Below are 10,000 nucleotides of genomic sequence, written 5' to 3'. Positions count from 1 at the left end.
GATACATATGAGTGGAAAAATAACATAAAATGCTATATGTAAATAAAGGCATAGTCTGTTAAATTATAAAGGAACGTAATTATGAGTATTCAGCGCTAGGTAAGAAGCTTAAGGGAACCAGCAATGTGTATATAGCTACACGTGTTACATATTGAAAGTTCTTCGAAATAAAACCAAAATAAAATATGGTAACAAGGACATTTCACACTCCTCTTAACTGGTGGCAGGCCATTACATATCCACCTGCTAGACAACAACAGCACTTATCTTCGCCCATGCAGCACCATCTTTTGTTTGTGGGATAGGTCTTCAAAATTGAGTGTCAGTGTTTCTCTTTGTCAGGGGTGTCTCTGTCTCTGTCTCTGTCTCTGTCTCTGTCTCTCTCTCTCTCTCTCTCTCTCTCTCTCTCTCTCTCTCTCTCTCTCTCTCTCTCTCTCTCTCTCTCCCAGGTCTTTTACCATCTGCATTACAAACACAACCTATCACCGATGAGAGACAGGCGTGGAGCATTTGTTTTTGATCACACCCAAGGTAAATATGCCAAACACAACACCATTATGTATTTTAACACATCCGTAACCACTTGAAGGAGAGAAAGAGAGCGAGAGAGAGAGAGAGAGAGAGAGCGAGAGAGAGAGAGAGAGAGAAAGAGAATGGAGAGGTGCCACTGTCTCAAGATCTAATCTTCAAACTGCTACAGTATTTTGCTCCATTGTCACTTGAACTACAGGCATGTCACAAGACTGACATCATAGCGCAATGCCCATCTCGAAATAGACATGAGCGTACAGGCATGCAAGCCACTCTTCACTCTGACTCACTGTCACCCTGCCTGCCTGTCCACAACGCCGCTGAGCCCAGAGTCATGGGAGCAATGCAGTCATGCCTGCTTGCCTGCAAGGATCCCTCTCCTCTCCTCTCCTTCTCTCCTCTCCTTTCCTCTCCTTCTCTCCTCTCTTCTCCTCTCCTCTCCTCTCATCTCCTCTCCTCTCCTTCTCTCCTCTCTCCTTCTCTCCTCTCCTCTCATCTCCTCTCCTCTCCTTCTCTCCTCTCTCTCTCTCTCTCTCTCTCTCTCTCTCTCTCTCTGATCACAAAGGTGAGGATGTATTGTGTGCACTCAGATGTTCAGCAAAATTGTTAATGGCTATACAGTTGTAAAAGAGAAAGCTATTAAGGCCTCTTTCTGAGATGACCAGACAAAAGTCAAGTCTAAGTCTAAGTCTAAGTGCCGTTTGTGTGGTCATATTTGCTGGTAATTTGAAGCCTTCTGCCTGTCTTCAAAATAAAGCTTACAGTACCAGAGATTCTTCAACTTGTTCAGACCTTTGTTTTTTCTTTTCTTTTTTCTATGGTTGATCTGTCCTGTCCTACCCTGGTGTGTGTGTGTGTGTGTGCGTGTGTTCAGTGTTTGGAAGTTACTGTAATCACACATGAGCACCTTCTGTCGAGAGCTAAGTTTAGAACACCCAAATGGCTGACGTGATGATGGATGTTGTGGTGTGGGAAAGGCTAATGTTCAGGCCCTCTCTCTCTCTGACGTGCGAGCCCAGAACATGCGGCACTCGCAGCACGACTGGTATGCAAATCTGTCCTTATACGTACAGCACTCCAGGCCAACTCATGGAGTTCCCACTTCCAACTTGCATGTGCTTGTGCTCTAGTTGCATGATTGGCCTACAGAGGTTATAGTAGAACACGATTCTGACGACGATCTCGACTGGGTTCCCACTTGTGTCGACAGCATTGGCAAGTAAAACTGTGTGCATGAAATTCTCAACTATAATTCTCATCAAGTTCATTCTCCCCACTTCTACATGTGACCACGCTGGCACGCAAGTCTGTTCTTATAGTGTGCTCTGGGCCAATTCATATCATATATCCCACTTCCCACTTCCCACTTGCATGCGCACCAACAGTCTGACTGCAAATGTGTCCTCATAGATAGAGTATTCCAGACCATTTCAGTCAGACGTCTGACTTTCTGCTTTGTAACTACACATGTAACATCCCACTTCCAGTAGTAGTCCAGGCCATACAATAAATCTCCCTACTCTATTTTGAATCATACCGAGTGTCCACTTCCAACATCTGTACACTGTTACTGCCAACTTACAAAGCTCATTTGGACATAAAGTTCGACACTATTTATGAGTGCTCTATGGGATGATAATTTGTTTTTTTAACTTACATGTAGGCCTACACCTTATACCATTCACAAGGTAATTGACCCCTTTCAGCGCAATCACATTTAAATAGTTGGTGTATCTTCTCATTTTGTTTGTTTTGATTTTAAAAAAATGTTTTTGAATAATAAAATTTAAACTTGGACATTGGTCTTGACCTCATTTAAGCCACAGTGAGTATTACAAATACATATACATATAATATTGTTGTTTATTTCTAAATTACGAGGCAGTTTTGAATAGCCAGCAAGTGTATGCACTGATTACGTTTCTGCAGTTATTACTTATTCCTTTGTGACCATATATTCAGTGGTGTGGTGACACAGAGTGCAAACAAGTGATAAAGTCAATCTGATAACGGGCTCATTTATGAAACAACTGTCACTCGCCGACTGCAGTTTTCTCTCCATGACAACCACACAGTTAGTTTATGTGTGTTAGTGGGTGTGTGTGTATGAGAGGGTGGGAGAAGAGGGATCCCTACAGGCAGGCAGGCATGACTGTTAGAGGGCCAGTTGTCCCAGGCCCAGGGAGAGAGGGGGTCCTCATTACATTGTATGCAGGGCTCTATAATGAACACCAGCCAACCAGAAAAATGCTGGTGAGATTTTTAGTTTGACTGCTAGAAAAGACCAACTTACTTGCCATTTTGACCCATTAGTGAGTGTATGTTTGGCTAAGATTAATATCTACAAGCCAGTGTGGCTGGTGATGAAAAAAGTTAATTAAGAACCCTGATTGGGCTTTTTTGCTTTTTTGCTTGTGATGCGGCTTGATCATGTCCTCTTTTGAAAGTCGCTTTGGTTAAAAGCGTCTGCCAAATGCAATGTAATGTAATGTAATGTAATTTAATGATTGTATGTATTGGGAAGTGGTCCCTTTCAGATGCTTTTGTCCTGGGCCCAGTCAAGCCTGTGTGCGGCCCTGCATGTCGTGTGCGTGTGGTGAGTTATTATCTCCTGCCAGGCAGCGTAGCGTACAGTACACAGGGCACAGGCAGGCAGCCTGTTGTTTGGGTCACGGGCGGAGAGGCCTGCGAGGCGACGTCAGCGCGTCTTATCAGGCCTCAGCAGAGCTGCAGGCTGTAAGGGCCCACGGCTGGTGTGGTTGCGCAATAGGGGGCCATTACGGTGCTACACCTGTCGCCCAGGCCCAGCCCTGCACTGACGGCCAGCGCCAGCCAAGAGTTATTGATGAGGGGGAAAAGAGGAACACTCTCAGTCACTCGCTCTTTGTCTCTCTCTGGAAAAGAGGATGCCTCTCTCTCTCTCTCTTTCTCTCTCTCTCTCTCTCTCTCTCTTGCTCTCTCTCTTGCTCTCTCTCTCTTGCTCTCTCTCTCTCTCTCTCTCTCTCTCTCTCTCTCTCTCTCTCTCTCTCTCTCTCTCTCTCTCCCTTTCTCCTGCTGGGTGAAATGTAAACATGGTGATCGTTCCCAACGCCAAGGAGGTGAAGCAGCTGTTTATGACGCAGCTTCATAGCTGGCCTTTAGAACGGCATTCCCTTCCACCCACACACTCTCATACTGTACACACCACACAGCATGTCCGAGGTGAGCTTTATCTCTGTCTCTCTCTCTGTCTCTCTCTCTCTCTCTCTCTCTCTCTTCTCTCGCACACACACACACACACACACACACACACACACACACACACACACACACACACACACACACACACACACACACACACACACACACTTCCCCATTCCTGTATATTATAGCACTCTGTCTCACCGCCCTCATCTCTCCTGTAAAGTCCAAGCATTACTAATGAGTAATTACTAGTTATGACAACATTCCCACCGTCTTACTTAACTTAACCGGTTCAACACTCGTTCAATCTCCAACGCACAAAACACCGCCTGACTTCATAGTCAGAAGTGTAGCTTTACAGGATTAGCTTTACATAAGAACCTCGCAATTATTCATTATCACGGGCAGTCGTTATCAACCCAAGACTGATCACCCTTGAGTGGATGACGCATGAAGGCTCCAGTATGAGGAACAGCCGAACCTTCAGTAATCACACCGCTGGCCATTCAGCTGTCAGCCAACTGCAGGCTCTGCGGCCATTTTGACGCTGAGAAATTGTCCCTTGTGTTGTTTATTTTTAGGCCTGCGTCACTCTCATCAGAGAGCTGTCACGGCAGCGCAGTTCCCCTCAGTCACTCTCTGTGGCCTGCTGCTGTGTACAGAACAGTGCAGTGAGCGCGTCCACTGTCCACTGTTCTCACCTGAGACTATCAGTAAGGAACATGCATGGATGAGGCCCATGGTTGAATGAACACTTAGCCCATTAACCCCTTAGCGCAGCACTATGGCTCTCTGTAATGTCATAGCAATGTTGTTATGATGTAGTTAAGCGTTTTTAGCAAGTGAATAGGGTCGTCAGTGACCTCAGTGACCATTTGCTGTTACCAAAATGGCAATGACCATTGTAGTGCATTACCAAAAGTTCTGTGTTATGACGTAGTAGTGTTTCACCGTACAGTAACACTACGGTTGTTAACTTTTCAATGACTATTACAGCATTCCACTGGTGAAACGGTGTGCATTATGGGGCAACAGCACTGTTTTGGAACATGTTTCAACACTCAAAGAGTAAACTGAGCACTAAAGTCGAATGGGAACATATATTTGCAAAAGTGTTAAATTAACACTGCATTTTTTTACTATGTGTCGCTAAATGCACAGGTTGGGCAGAAAGGGACAGAGGGAGGAGATCAGTTTTGAAACCTCCCCACCCCCAAGGCAACCAAGTAAGCGGTTGCTCGAGTTACCAGAGTTCAGCAGCTCAAAGTTCAGCTGTACGGTAGCCGTCTTCACGTTACATAAGAGTGCAATGCATGGCTTGCTGGCAGTGTTGCCAGATGTGTCTGACCAAATCCCGCCCAAAAGATTCTCAAAAACCGCCAAAATGCGCTAAATTCCGCCCAAATTCAACAAATTACATTGACTTCTATGGGCCCAAAACGGCAAAAAAAACGCCAAATGGCCAATTTTTCCCATTTTTGCCCGCCGACGCTCATCCCAAGTAGCCCAATTGGGCGGGCACCCGCCCAATCTGGCAACACTGCTTGCTGGGCCTGGCTGGCAAGGCGAGAGACAGGAAACATGGACGAGAAAGCGAGATGGCTCTCGCATATGGAGCTTGCATGTCCATTGCATAACCTTTACATGTACTGCAGTCTTCACTTTGGCTTCTATGCCACGCTCTATCAAGTCTTTAAATATGAATTGCGGGGGAAAAAACAGATGTGAAGAGTTATTTTTAGACGTCAATTAGTCTGTCTCATTCAAACTAAAAAGTGGCAACACACTCACTCCCCCAAGCATATTGCAATGATATGGTTATGACGGATATAAAATCGAACGTTGAAGTGCTTTTCACTCAGACGCAAGTTGATGAACCTCTGTAACGATTTCTGAAGGTTGAAAAAACCCTATAGGCCTACTTCATGTCGCTTTAAATTCAACAGTGTTAAGTGCGAGCGTGAGTTCATAAAACAAACAGCTCTTGGGTAATGTCCCTTTGTACTGTTTTGAGCAGTAGCTATTGAGAATGCTATCAGAACTTCTAAACTGATCTGAAACTCAAGTATTTGGGTCACTCAATGATAACATTGACTCTTATCGCTTAACACTCCACCCCCACCCCCAATTCAGTGGTTTCTCACCATTCTTGGAGACATGCTTCAGAAAAAAAGTAAAGACAAAAAGCTTTTTTTTCCTTCTTCACTCTGGGTGATTGTTGAGATTTACAGTTTTCTTGTGCAGATCACTGCCGGACTTTTCTTAACCCCTTAAGACATGGCATTATAAATTAGCTGTTGCCAGAATAGCAATGACCAAGTCGTAATGTATTACTTAAGGCCCCGTGCACTGTCATAGTAGTGTAGTACTATAGTAGTTAACTTGCAATGTCTATTACAGCGTGCCACAGGAGGTACGGCGTGCATTAAGGGGCTACTCCATATCTGAGTAAAACTGGACCAACATGCCTCAGCCTATGAATGGCTCATCCTTAAGACTCTCACCTGGAGGAGCTGCAGGTAGGACCATCAGCAGTAGCCTTCATTGCGTAGCACTCATGTAGTAGCAGCAGCCACAGACATTGTACACAGGGAAGCTGATCGGGGTAGACAAAGGGTTCAGTTGTCCCGGGCCCAGGGTCCCCATTATTACTTTGTATGTATTGAGAGGGGTGGCCTTTCAGATGACTGCCCCAGGCCCAGCTAAAATTGTCAGGCCCTGCGGCCCTGGTTGTTTGTATTATTAGTAGAGATGTACAGGATCCAAGATCCGGTTCCGGATCCGGCAGGATAATAGGGTTTTTTCAGACTATCCGGATCCGGTTCCAGGATCCAGGATCCGGTAGCCGAGGCTTTTAAGTCAAAATAGTTTGAGCTAACGTGATAAAAAGGGCCCACGTGTGTGAGTAGGCTATGTGTTTCAACACTTTCGTGGGATCCGGTATCCGATTCCGGATCCGCCAGGATCTTAAGCAGTGGATCCGGTATCCGGCAGGATCCTAAAAATCAGGATCCGGTGCATCTCTAATTATTAGCCGTAGTAACAGTAGTGGTGGCAATAGTAACGAAGTTGAAGGAGAGGACTGTGCACATTCCAGGGAAAGGTGCAGGGCGAAGATCAACTGTAGTTTTCAGAGTGAGGAGTCCGCACACTTAGAATGCTTTTTGTTTAGTTTTATTTTTTCATGGCAGGATAACGTTTCGGCCTCAACAGTCTTCTTCATCTGAGGTCGGAATAGTTGACGTCTTTTAGCGGCATAGCATCCCCATTCACCCCCATTCATTCTGTCTGACTTTTGCCTTCCCGTAACTCACCAGTAATGGCAGTATGAGCCCGGGTTTATGTCTGCAACTTTATTATCATTAGAAAAACTAGAAAATAAATTCAGCAGATGTCATTGATTAGTCGGTACGCAGAGAGTACTCTGGGACCAAATACAACGTAGAAGCTGTTAAATCAACCCTCCGTGTTGAATTATCACTGCTTATTTTTTTTTGACTGTGCCGTGGCTCTTGGCAATGGGTTGCTGTGAACATTATTTTGCATCTAATTCCATTACGGAGTAATAGGCAATATGTGTAGGTGATGATTCGCAGTCGTCCAGGTTATCCAAATGTTTCTGTAAAAAGGGAGTCCTGTTGCTTACAACTTAGATCCTCTGGATTATAGGAGTAACCAGGGGCGGACTAACGCACAAGTTGCAGTCTAGGGCCCCCAACTGCTAAGGCCCCCCCAGTAGGCGAAAGGAATAAAAAAAGCAGAATTTTCACAAGACACTGTATCGAATAAATTAGTGTGTCATCTTTCATGGATTGTCAAATATGGTTAATACCCCACCCCACTAGTTGGCAAATAACCTTTATTCTTGGATCAGAATTATGATGCTGTCTTTGTAGTTTTGCTGCAAAGTTTCTGTTCCGTGGGGGCCTACAGCGACCTGTAGCCCAGGGGCCCCTGGCCATCTTTATCCGGCCTTGGTTGTAACATTAGTCCTGGATCCACTGCTGGCTGGCCGCACGCTGAGATGTGTTGGCTGGGGTGGCTGCACTGCGGATGAGCAAGCCCTCAGGAATGCCACGGACCACAGCCAGCGAGAGCCGAGAGCCGGGGGGAACACGCGCACTTAGCTCTCAGCCTTAATAGGAGCTTTCCCCCCTCCGAGTTATGCAATGGCCACCCCAACTCCCGCTCCGTCCCCAACTCCACACTCTACTGTTTCATCTTTCTTCACTTTAACCTTCACTCTGCCGCTAAGCCCACCACCACCCTCCTCACCCCCTCTTCAGAAAGCCAGATCTATCCACTACCCTTAACCCAACCTTGCTCTCAACCACCCGCCCCCCTTCCCCGTTTCATCTTTTCCGAGACAGACCACCAACCCCCAACACACCCCAACGCTAACCCTACCCCTTTCCCAGAACCTCCGCCCCCCAAAACACCAACCCTACCCTTTACTTCCAACCCAGCCACACACACCGACTCAAGACACCCCCCCCCACCCCCACCCCACCCCCGTCACCACAGCCAGCGCCAGGGAGAAACCAGAGAGGACAACCAAAGACAAGACCGCCAAACTTCTGTCTTCTGTTATGTCTGCCTCTTGGTTAATCCACACACTTAGATTGTGTGGAAAGACTTCTTGAGATTGTTGTCCGCCGAATATGATACGGAGCCTTTCGACAATTATTTGCACGCACACACATTAGACATTAAAAATAATGCGTTAAATATAATAGGAGAGTAATGACAATGATGACTGCAATGCAAAGCCTGTTACTGTACTGTATGTCACATCATATTTTTAGTCCATGCACTATTGTACTCCACTGTACTCCTACACACATCTATAAGAGGCTACATGCAGTATGTCATTTGGTCAGGCGGTCAAAAACATTTGTCTTTTTTTGTAGTGTTTGCATGTGATTAAGGTCTTTTGACCTGGTTTACGTGTTTTGGCAACTAAATCATTTTAAATAATCATCATTATTCTAATGGTCTCAAATGTGTCGCGCTCAGGGTACCTCAGTCATGAAGGAGGAGAGAACACTGGTTACAGGGTAATTACTCCCCCCACCAACCTGGCGGGTCGGGAGTCGAACCGGCAACCTTTAGGCTACAAGTGTGATGCCCTAACCGCTTACCGATGACTGCCCTAATACAACATAAAATACATAAAATAATAATACATAAAAGCCTATTGGTAACTCATTTCAGCGAAGCAGCCCATATCAACAGAACCAGTTGCAATGGGGGGAAAGGTTCTCTGTGCTTAGTTACGTGTATTCATCACGATTGCACTTTTCCAAGCTTGTGTCTGGCAAAAACTGCCTCCACACTGGTGGACCCATAAAAGTCAGCCGGTCAGCAGAGCGGTCGAGTGTGCAGTTGTAAAATCGACACGGCACACTGTCGCTGTCCCAAGCCACCCGACGCCTCTCGTTACAGGTCTTATAGCTCTGGTGCACTGTATGGTATGCATGATGTACAGCAGTACCAGGAAATGAAAAGGTACACTAACACAGCCGAGACACCCCCAACGCACCTCCAAAGAGACACCTCACCTCACCTCACCCAAACACCCCCTCAACTCACCCCCTCAACACCCCCCTAACACCCTCACCTGCAGCACAGGTCCTATAGGTATTGTGTATGGAGGATGCATAAGCCATAACGAACTTAATATGAAATAAAACTAAACTAAACTACTGCAAACAACACAGTCCCACATCTTCCATCTACTCCCCCCCCCCCCCCCCCACACACACACACACCCCTCTCTCTCCCTCCCTCCCTTTCCCCGGGTCACAGTCAGTTATCATCGGGGGAGCAGAGGGGAACTTTGGCAGCCAATACATGCAGTAGAAATTCCCAGATATCATTTCCAGAACTTGTAAGCCATTACCCTATCCCTCACAGAAGCTCTCAAGCAAAGGTGGGGGAGGGGTGACGAGACGGGGGACAGACAGACAGACAGACAGACGAACGGATGGACAGATGGGCAGACAGACGGACAGACAAGCAGACAGATGGACTGACAGAGAACCAGATGGACAGACAGAAAGACAGACAGAAAGAGTATAATGTTCCAGTAGACTAGGTGATTAAGGCTAGGTCATTAAACAGGGAAGGGGGGGCAGAGGGAGGCCATGGGATGAAGGCAGTTTGAATAGTTTCCCCCCAACCTAACCCAGGGCCCCGGACAGCTTTGGCTGTGGCCCAAGATAAAGTCATCTGAAAGACCCCCTCCCACCAAATACATAAAGTGTAATGACGGCCCAATTCTGGG

This window comes from Engraulis encrasicolus, chromosome 5 (assembly GCF_034702125.1).
Source record: "Engraulis encrasicolus isolate BLACKSEA-1 chromosome 5, IST_EnEncr_1.0, whole genome shotgun sequence".
NCBI classification, from domain to species: Eukaryota; Metazoa; Chordata; class Actinopteri; order Clupeiformes; family Engraulidae; genus Engraulis; species Engraulis encrasicolus.
This window is presented reverse-complemented; position numbering follows the sequence as displayed.